This window comes from Calliopsis andreniformis, unplaced genomic scaffold (assembly GCF_051401765.1).
Source record: "Calliopsis andreniformis isolate RMS-2024a unplaced genomic scaffold, iyCalAndr_principal scaffold0386, whole genome shotgun sequence".
Classification (NCBI taxonomy): Eukaryota; Metazoa; Arthropoda; class Insecta; order Hymenoptera; family Andrenidae; genus Calliopsis; species Calliopsis andreniformis.
In genome coordinates, this window is record NW_027480795.1 from 135001 (window position 1) to 142500 (window position 7500).

Genomic DNA, 7500 nt, shown 5'->3' on the forward strand with positions numbered 1-7500 from the left:
TGTTAAGAATGAAAAAAGAGAATATGTCGAACGGCCATACGGCTTACGTGAAGGAGGTCTTTACATACGGAGTACGCAGTTACTCAGTTCGATGCTCCCGTCCGTACGCTGTGTCGGCAAACATATAAGCGCACACGAGCCCGCCAGCTCGAAAGCGATAGTCACGGACGTGTAAGAATAATGAATCGTGCAGCGCTCGCGTGAGGTGTGCCAGTTGATTCCATCGCCAACTCGATATCGGGGTATTTCATGCATCTCGTATGAAACACATTGTCCCGTCGTTGCGTGATGATTCGCTGCAACACCCGCCGCTGCCACGGTCATCTTCGCTCTGTACATTCGCTTCTGGCTGCTTGCGTGAGGCTCCTTGTAAGAAAGGGGGAACGCGCAAAGGGAAAGGAAAGGAAGCCCGCCAGTTCGAGAAGAACGTTTCTTTTTTTTTCCGTCGTGAGTACGCTGCCGATAGTTACAACGCTAGCGTGAGGTGTCGATCACCGATGTCATCGGGCAACATGATCGGGGTCTTGCATGCAATTTCGCATGGAGGACATTGTCCCGTCGTTGCGCGATGCTTCGTCGCACCCGCCGTTGTACGTACGCGCGGCATCTTCGATGGAGCGAAACTGTTCCTTCTCGACTGCCTGCGTGAGGCTTTGTCCCAGCGTTTACAAAGAGCCCGCCAGTTTGGGATGTATCGTTCCCTCCTCGGCGCGTAAGCATTGCGTCGATATATATAGCGCTTGCGTGAGGTGCATCTCCGATAGCCCCGTCGCCACAGCATGATATCGGGGTCTTTCATATCTTATGGAAGACATGGTCCCGTCGCTGCGCGATGTTTCGGTCACACACCCGCCGCTAATATATACGGTGCATACTCGCGCGGCAGAGAGAGGAGAGAGAGCGTGCTTGCCAGCTGCTTGCGCGAGGCTGCGCCCGTTTCTCCTATTTTCGGTGGGAATAATGAAAAGCGAGCGAAGAAGAGGTTAAGGAGAATAACCGATATGAGCGCACGAGTGCGAAAGCAAACGTTTTCCCATTCGCATCCCGCTCCCGGTGTTTCTTCGTCTCTTTACCTCGTTGTTCTCTCCGAACCGTCCAGCGGATGTGGACCCTCTCTTGAGAAAGAGAGGGCCCGGGTAACCTAGGACGCGACACGTATCCCGCGTCGATGTGCGGCCGTAGGGTACGTATTCCTGCCGTGTGAACAACAACTGTGGACCGGCTGTTAACAGCTTCGACTTTCGTGAGTCTGACTCCCAAGAATAATGGAATTTGTGTGTGAATTTAAGGGGATGAGAAAGACCGATCGAAGCCGGCTGCGAAGTCCGTTCTAATCGGCTATCCAAATCAGGAGGGGAATACGTACGTGCAGGGCGCTGCGACAATAAAATGGGGGGTGTCGTTTCAGAGGAGAACACCGTGGATGTACGTGGTTCACTTGATCGGGGTATCCCCGTCGGCTCCATCGTACTCTCCAGGTTGATCCTAGGTTTTTAAATGTACTCTACGCCTGGCCGTTACGGGAACCGTTCGCAATTGCGTGGCGGTCTCCGTGCGGAACCGCATCCCAGAGACCCCTGTGTCGTCACTTTCGTTCGTTCGGACGAAGTGTCGCGACGCCCGAACCTCCATCGACCGTGTGCTAGTTGGAGGCGCGGGTCTCGGATTCTTCCGAACCCGAGAACTATATACGAGTATGATATATATATATACATGAACACAGAATATTAAAATACAACCCTGAACGGTGGATCACTTGGCTCGTGGGTCGATGAAGAACGCAGCTAATTGCGCGTCAACGTGTGAACTGCAGGACACATGAACATCGACATTTCGAACGCACATTGCGGTCCACGGATACAATTCCTGGACCACGCCTGGCTGAGGGTCGTTCACGTAACCTTAAGACTGCTTACGTTGGCATCTCGGTGTCACGTACGAGCGATTGTTGGACCGTTCGTCGGCGTTTGCCGCGGTCGCACGAAAACAAGCGAGAATACGCTCTAGACGTCATGGAGGGAAGAAGGTTGTGTGTACGCGGCAGATGACTGGAGACATCGTCGTCATCGTCGTTGCTTTGTCGTTCCGGACTTGCGTGAGTGCTAATTTTCACACGGCGTCGTGAGTCGCTTAATTTGTCGACCGCCCGTGTGTGTATGTGCACCGCTCCGGACGCAAGCGCGCGGACGTACGATCATCGACCAGCCTCCGTGTCTCGCCAAATACCCTCGTGATTGTTAACAGACAGCGTTCGCTTTTCGTGCGAGTTTTCATCCGCGCTCCCGACGTAGTCTGAAATGATGCGTGTAAGAAAGAGGCGTGCGTAACCCGCAACGACACACAAGAGAGTTTGTCGTGAGACTACAGAGAAGGACAATGAAAGGGTGTGCGAGTGAGCATGAACACGAGATCGCGTATACCCCACCCGTGTAGTGTGGTGAAGAAATGTATGACGAGAAACAGAGCCCCAGGGATTCTAGAGGGATCGTCTTGTTGCAGGAACAACGCGAAAAGGAGGCACTCATTCGTCGAAACGATGAAGTTCCGGGATGCATCTTCCCCGGCCACGTTTCGGTCGAGTCGTTTGTGGCTCCGTGAATGTGTTGTGTTGTACTACAACTTGTTTCTGTATCCTGAATCCTCTTTGGCGAGGCTTACACAGCCGCCATATATATGACTCATCACATAGGGATGACTTCTCTCCTAGAAGGAGGAGGTGGAAAGGTAGCAGCGTCCGGTCGCCCCATGTCTTCGCGTTAGTCGATCGCCGAGAGAGACCGCGCGTCAAGTCCGGTCGTCCAGTCCACGAAAGCTATACAAAAAGCAAGCGGACGGGCGTTAAACCATACCGGCAGTCGCCTGGCGAGAGTCTCTCTCCTTTAGATCGAATTAAACGAGACGCGAAGATGCTTTGGTGTGGCGCATTAAGGACGATGTGACTTACTTTCCGCTGATCACTTCTGGCGAATTACGAGGAGCTTCCTTACCTTTGGAAACGCTGCTGTTGCGTTACGACAACATATTCCGAAGGCACACGGCGAAGTTGGGACGACGCATCGAACATGATCTCAAGTCTCTCTCTCATTTCCCATTTCTCGTAACATTCGTTCACACACTCTGCCTGGTCCGCTTCTCTCGGTTGTGTGCCCCCGTTGTACGAGGATTACGCCACAGCTTCTTTCGTCATTTTTACACATATATAAAATATATCACTCTACGTGTGTGATATATTTAACACGTATACGACGACCTCAGAGTAGGCGAGATTACCCGCTGAATTTAAGCATATTACTAAGCGGAGGAAAAGAAACTAACAAGGATTTCCTTAGTAGCGGCGAGCGAACAGGAAAGAGCCCAGCACTGAATCCCGCGGTACTGCCGCAGGGAAATGTAGTGTTCGGGAGGATCCGTTTATCCCGTGACGTTGCATCGCGTCCAAGTCCATCTTGAATGGGGCCATTTACCCATAGAGGGTGCCAGGCCCGTAGCGACCGGTGCGCGTCTCGGGAGGGTCTCTCCTTAGAGTCGGGTTGCTTGAGAATGCAGCCCTAAGTGGGTGGTAAACTCCATCTAAGGCTAAATACAACCACGAGACCGATAGCGAACAAGTACCGTGAGGGAAAGTTGAAAAGAACTTTGAAGAGAGAGTTCAAGAGTACGTGAAACCGTTCAGGGGTAAACCTGAGAAACCCAAAAGTTCGAAAGGGGAGATTCATCGTCGACAAATGCTGGCTCCCGTTGGTGCGCGAAACCCCGAAAGGGGTGTCCGTCGCTTTTCCGCAAGGAGGGCGCACGGATGTTACGGCCAACGGCGAACGTTCCGGCTACGTAGACGTGCACTTCTCCCCTAGTAGGACGTCGCGACCCGTTGCGTGTCGGTCTACGGCCCGGGCGGTTAGACCGTTGCGTCGCCTTGTGCGTGCGCGACGGACCCTCGGTGACCCGACCGGCTGCGCGACGGTGTTCCCCCAGATGGTATCGGGCCGCAACCAGTCTTCTCATTCGAACGGTGCGTCAGGCCCGCCGCAAGCTCGGTCAGCTTTGTTTGCCCTGTGGTACGGACGTCTTTCCCGTTCACGGGCCTGGCCAGCTGTTAGCCGGCGGAGCCCTCGGACTGGCCAAGCTTTGAATTACCTGTCGGCGGCGCTATTGCTTTGGGTACTCTCAGGACCCGTCTTGAAACACGGACCAAGGAGCCTAACATGTGCGCGAGTCATTGGGATGAGTAAACCTAAAGGCGAAATGAAAGTGAAGGTCGTCCTTTGCGTCGGCCGAGGGAGGATGGGCGCTGCATAGTGCTCCGCACTCCCGGGGCGTCTCGTTCTCATTGCGAGAAGAGGCGCACCTAGAGCGTACACGTTGGTACCCGAAAGATGGTGAACTATGCCTGGTCAGGACGAAGTCAGGGGAAACCCTGATGGAGGTCCGTAGCGATTCTGACGTGCAAATCGATCGCTGGAACTAGGTATAGGGGCGAAAGACTAATCGAACCATCTAGTAGCTGGTTCCCTCCGAAGTTTCCCTCAGGATAGCTGGCACTCACTCCTCCGTTCCTTCGGGGACGCGTCGAGTCTCATCTGGTAAAGCGAATGATTAGAGGCCTTGGGGCCGAAACGACCTCAACCTATTCTCAAACTTTAAATGGGTGAGATCTCTGGCTTGCTTGGTTCATTGAAGCCACGAGATTTCGGATTAGAGTGCCAAGTGGGCCAATTTTGGTAAGCAGAACTGGCGCTGTGGGATGAACCAAACGCAGAGTTAAGGCGCCTAAGTCGACGTTTATGGGATACCATGAAAGGCGTTGGTTGCTTAAGACAGCAGGACGGTGGCCATGGAAGTCGGAATCCGCTAAGGAGTGTGTAACAACTCACCTGCCGAAGCAACTAGCCCTGAAAATGGATGGCGCTGAAGCGTCGCGCCTATACTCTGCCGTCAGCGGCAAGTGGGGAGGGACGGTGCCATTACTGGTGACCGTCCTCCATGAAGCCCTGACGAGTAGGAGGGTCGCGGCGGTGTGCGCAGAAGGGTCTGGGCGTGAGCCTGCCTGGAGCCGCCGTCGGTGCAGATCTTGGTGGTAGTAGCAAATACTCTAGCGAGACCCTGGAGGACTGACGTGGAGAAGGGTTTCGTGTGAACAGCCGTTGCACACGAGTCAGTCGATCCTAAGCCCTAAGAGAAATCCTATGCAAATGTGGTGTCCTAAAATCAATGTCTGCAAACATATTATTATACAAAGAGATAAATTGAAAGATAAAAAAAAGAGACACACACACGTTGGGCGAAAGGGAATCCGGTTGCTATTCCGGAACCCGGCAGCGGAACCGTTTAACATCCGGGCCCTCATTGAGTGTTCGTCGGGGTAACCCAAAATGACCTGGAGAAGCCGTCGGGAGATCTGGGAAGAGTTTTCTTTTCTGTATAAGCGTTCGAGTTCCCTGGAAACTTCTAGCAAGGAGATAGGGTTCGGAACGCGAAGAGCACCGCAGTTGCTGCGGTGTCTGGATATTCCCCTCGGACCTTGAAAATCCAGGAGAGGGCCACGGGAGGTCTCGCGCCGGTTCGTACCCATATCCGCAGCAGGTCTCCAAGGTCAAGAGCCTCTAGTCGATAGATTAATGTAGGTAAGGGAAGTCGGCAAATTGGATCCGTAACTTCGGAATAAGGATTGGCTCTGAGGAGCGGGGCGTGTCGGGCTTGGTCGGGAAGCGGGTCTGGCTGACGTGCCGGGCCTGGGCGAGGTGAAGGGTCTTAGACTTCGGTCGACGTCCTGGGATCCGAACTCGGTCCCGTGCCTTGGCCTCCCGCGGATCTTCCTTGCTGCGAGGCTTCCGCGTCGGTTCAGCCGTCGCGTGTCGTTTCTTCGGCCGCCATTCAACGCTCGGCTCAGAACTGGCACGGACCAGGGGAATCCGACTGTCTAATTAAAACAAAGCATTGCGATGGCCCCCGCGGGTGTTGACGCAATGTGATTTCTGCCCAGTGCTCTGAATGTCAACGTGAAGAAATTCAAAAAAGCGCGGGTAAACGGCGGGAGTAACTATGACTCTCTTAACTCGCTCAGTTGGCCTGTTAAGGGAGCCATGGTTACAGGGTAGGTGATGCGTCTTACAGACCTCTCGTCAGGTCCTTAGCCTCTCCCTACCAAGTGGCTGCACCCACCTCCCCGTGGTGCTCGCCGGTAACGGTGGCAGGGGATTTTTCCCCCTGTTCACCGGCTAAGAGGTGCAGCTGCGAAAAAGGGCCCTTGGGGTTGCCAGCCCCACCGGCCCGGAACTTGTGTTGGCCACAAAAATAAAAACAATGCCTCGGATGAAACACCTAGGGGGGTGCCCACTGGTGCCCCCCTGCCAACACAAACCCCTCAGCCGGGGCCGAGCTCGGGCGCAGCCCCTGCCCAGCCGGTCTCGTATTTGTGCGACTTTCCGGGTTGTGGAAGACCATTCACCACCAAGACCGGGCTTGGCGTCCACCGAAGGCGTGCTCACCCCGATTGGACCGATGACGCAAACCGCGCGGCGCCAGTGAAGGCTCGTTGGAATCACGAGGAGCTGTCTTTGCTGGCAAGGCGCGAGGCGGAGTTGGCCATGACGGGTGTTCGGTTCATCAACCAGGCACTCCTCGGCTTCTTGCCCGGACGGACACTCGAAGCACTAAAGGGCGCCCGTAAGCGCGGGGACTACCGGGCGCTCGTAGAGGAGCACATTGCACGCATGAAGCGGGGGTCCATGGAGTCGGCGACTGGTGTCACCCCGACCACAGGTGAGGATGAGGAATGCGATCGGGCCCTCCTGGGGTATTTTCGCGGCCTTGAGCCCGTCGGCGCGGACGCGTTCAGGTCTGAGAGCTTGGACGCGATTTGTGCAATGGTGGGCTCTGAGGACCGCGGAACTACTCTGGAGAAGCTGACCGCATACCTGGTGGACGTGTTTCCGCCTCCTCGCCGGGTGGGCCCGGGGGGACACCACCGCCGTAGAGTGGCTCAACCGTTGCCGCTTTCGCGACGCAAGCAGCGCAGGGTCGACTATGGTAGAGCGCAAAAGCTCTGGCATAGGGATCCAAGACGCTGTTATGATGCCGTGATGGACGGCCCCGTAGTGAACCAGAGCCTCCCCAAAGAGGTAATGGTTCCCTATTGGGAGTCCATCATGACCAATGCGCGCGGGGGTGGCCCGATTGAGGCCGAACAAGAGGAGATTATCCCCTCCCTATGGGCTCCCGTCACGCCGGACGAGGTCCGGGAGGCTCTGCCGGATCGGAAGACGGCACCTGGTCCTGATGGCATCACGGCGCGGATCCTCCGCCGAACCCCCCTCGAGGTTCTGTCGAGGATCTGTACGCTATTTATGTGGTGTCGCAGGCTCCCATTACACCTTAGGGAGGCTAGGACGGTGCTGATTCCGAAGATTCCGAATCCTGCGTCCCCGTCGGACTACCGCCCCATTACCGTACCGTCGACCCTTGTGCGTTTATTCCACAAGGTGTTGGCGGGAAGGATGGGGC

The 7500-nt window shown here is 55.4% G+C and overlaps 1 non-coding gene and 1 pseudogene across 1 annotated transcript; both read left to right on the top strand.

The window, feature by feature from the left end:
• Positions 1-1736: 1736 nt before the first annotated feature.
• Positions 1737-1891, top strand: LOC143187856 (5.8S ribosomal RNA). Its single transcript, XR_013003330.1, has one exon. It is a non-coding gene; the product is annotated as a 5.8S ribosomal RNA (ribosomal RNA).
• A 1355-nt stretch (positions 1892-3246) lies between these two features.
• The window catches only part of LOC143187854 (large subunit ribosomal RNA), a 7568-nt pseudogene continuing 3314 nt past the window's right edge, over positions 3247-7500 (top strand).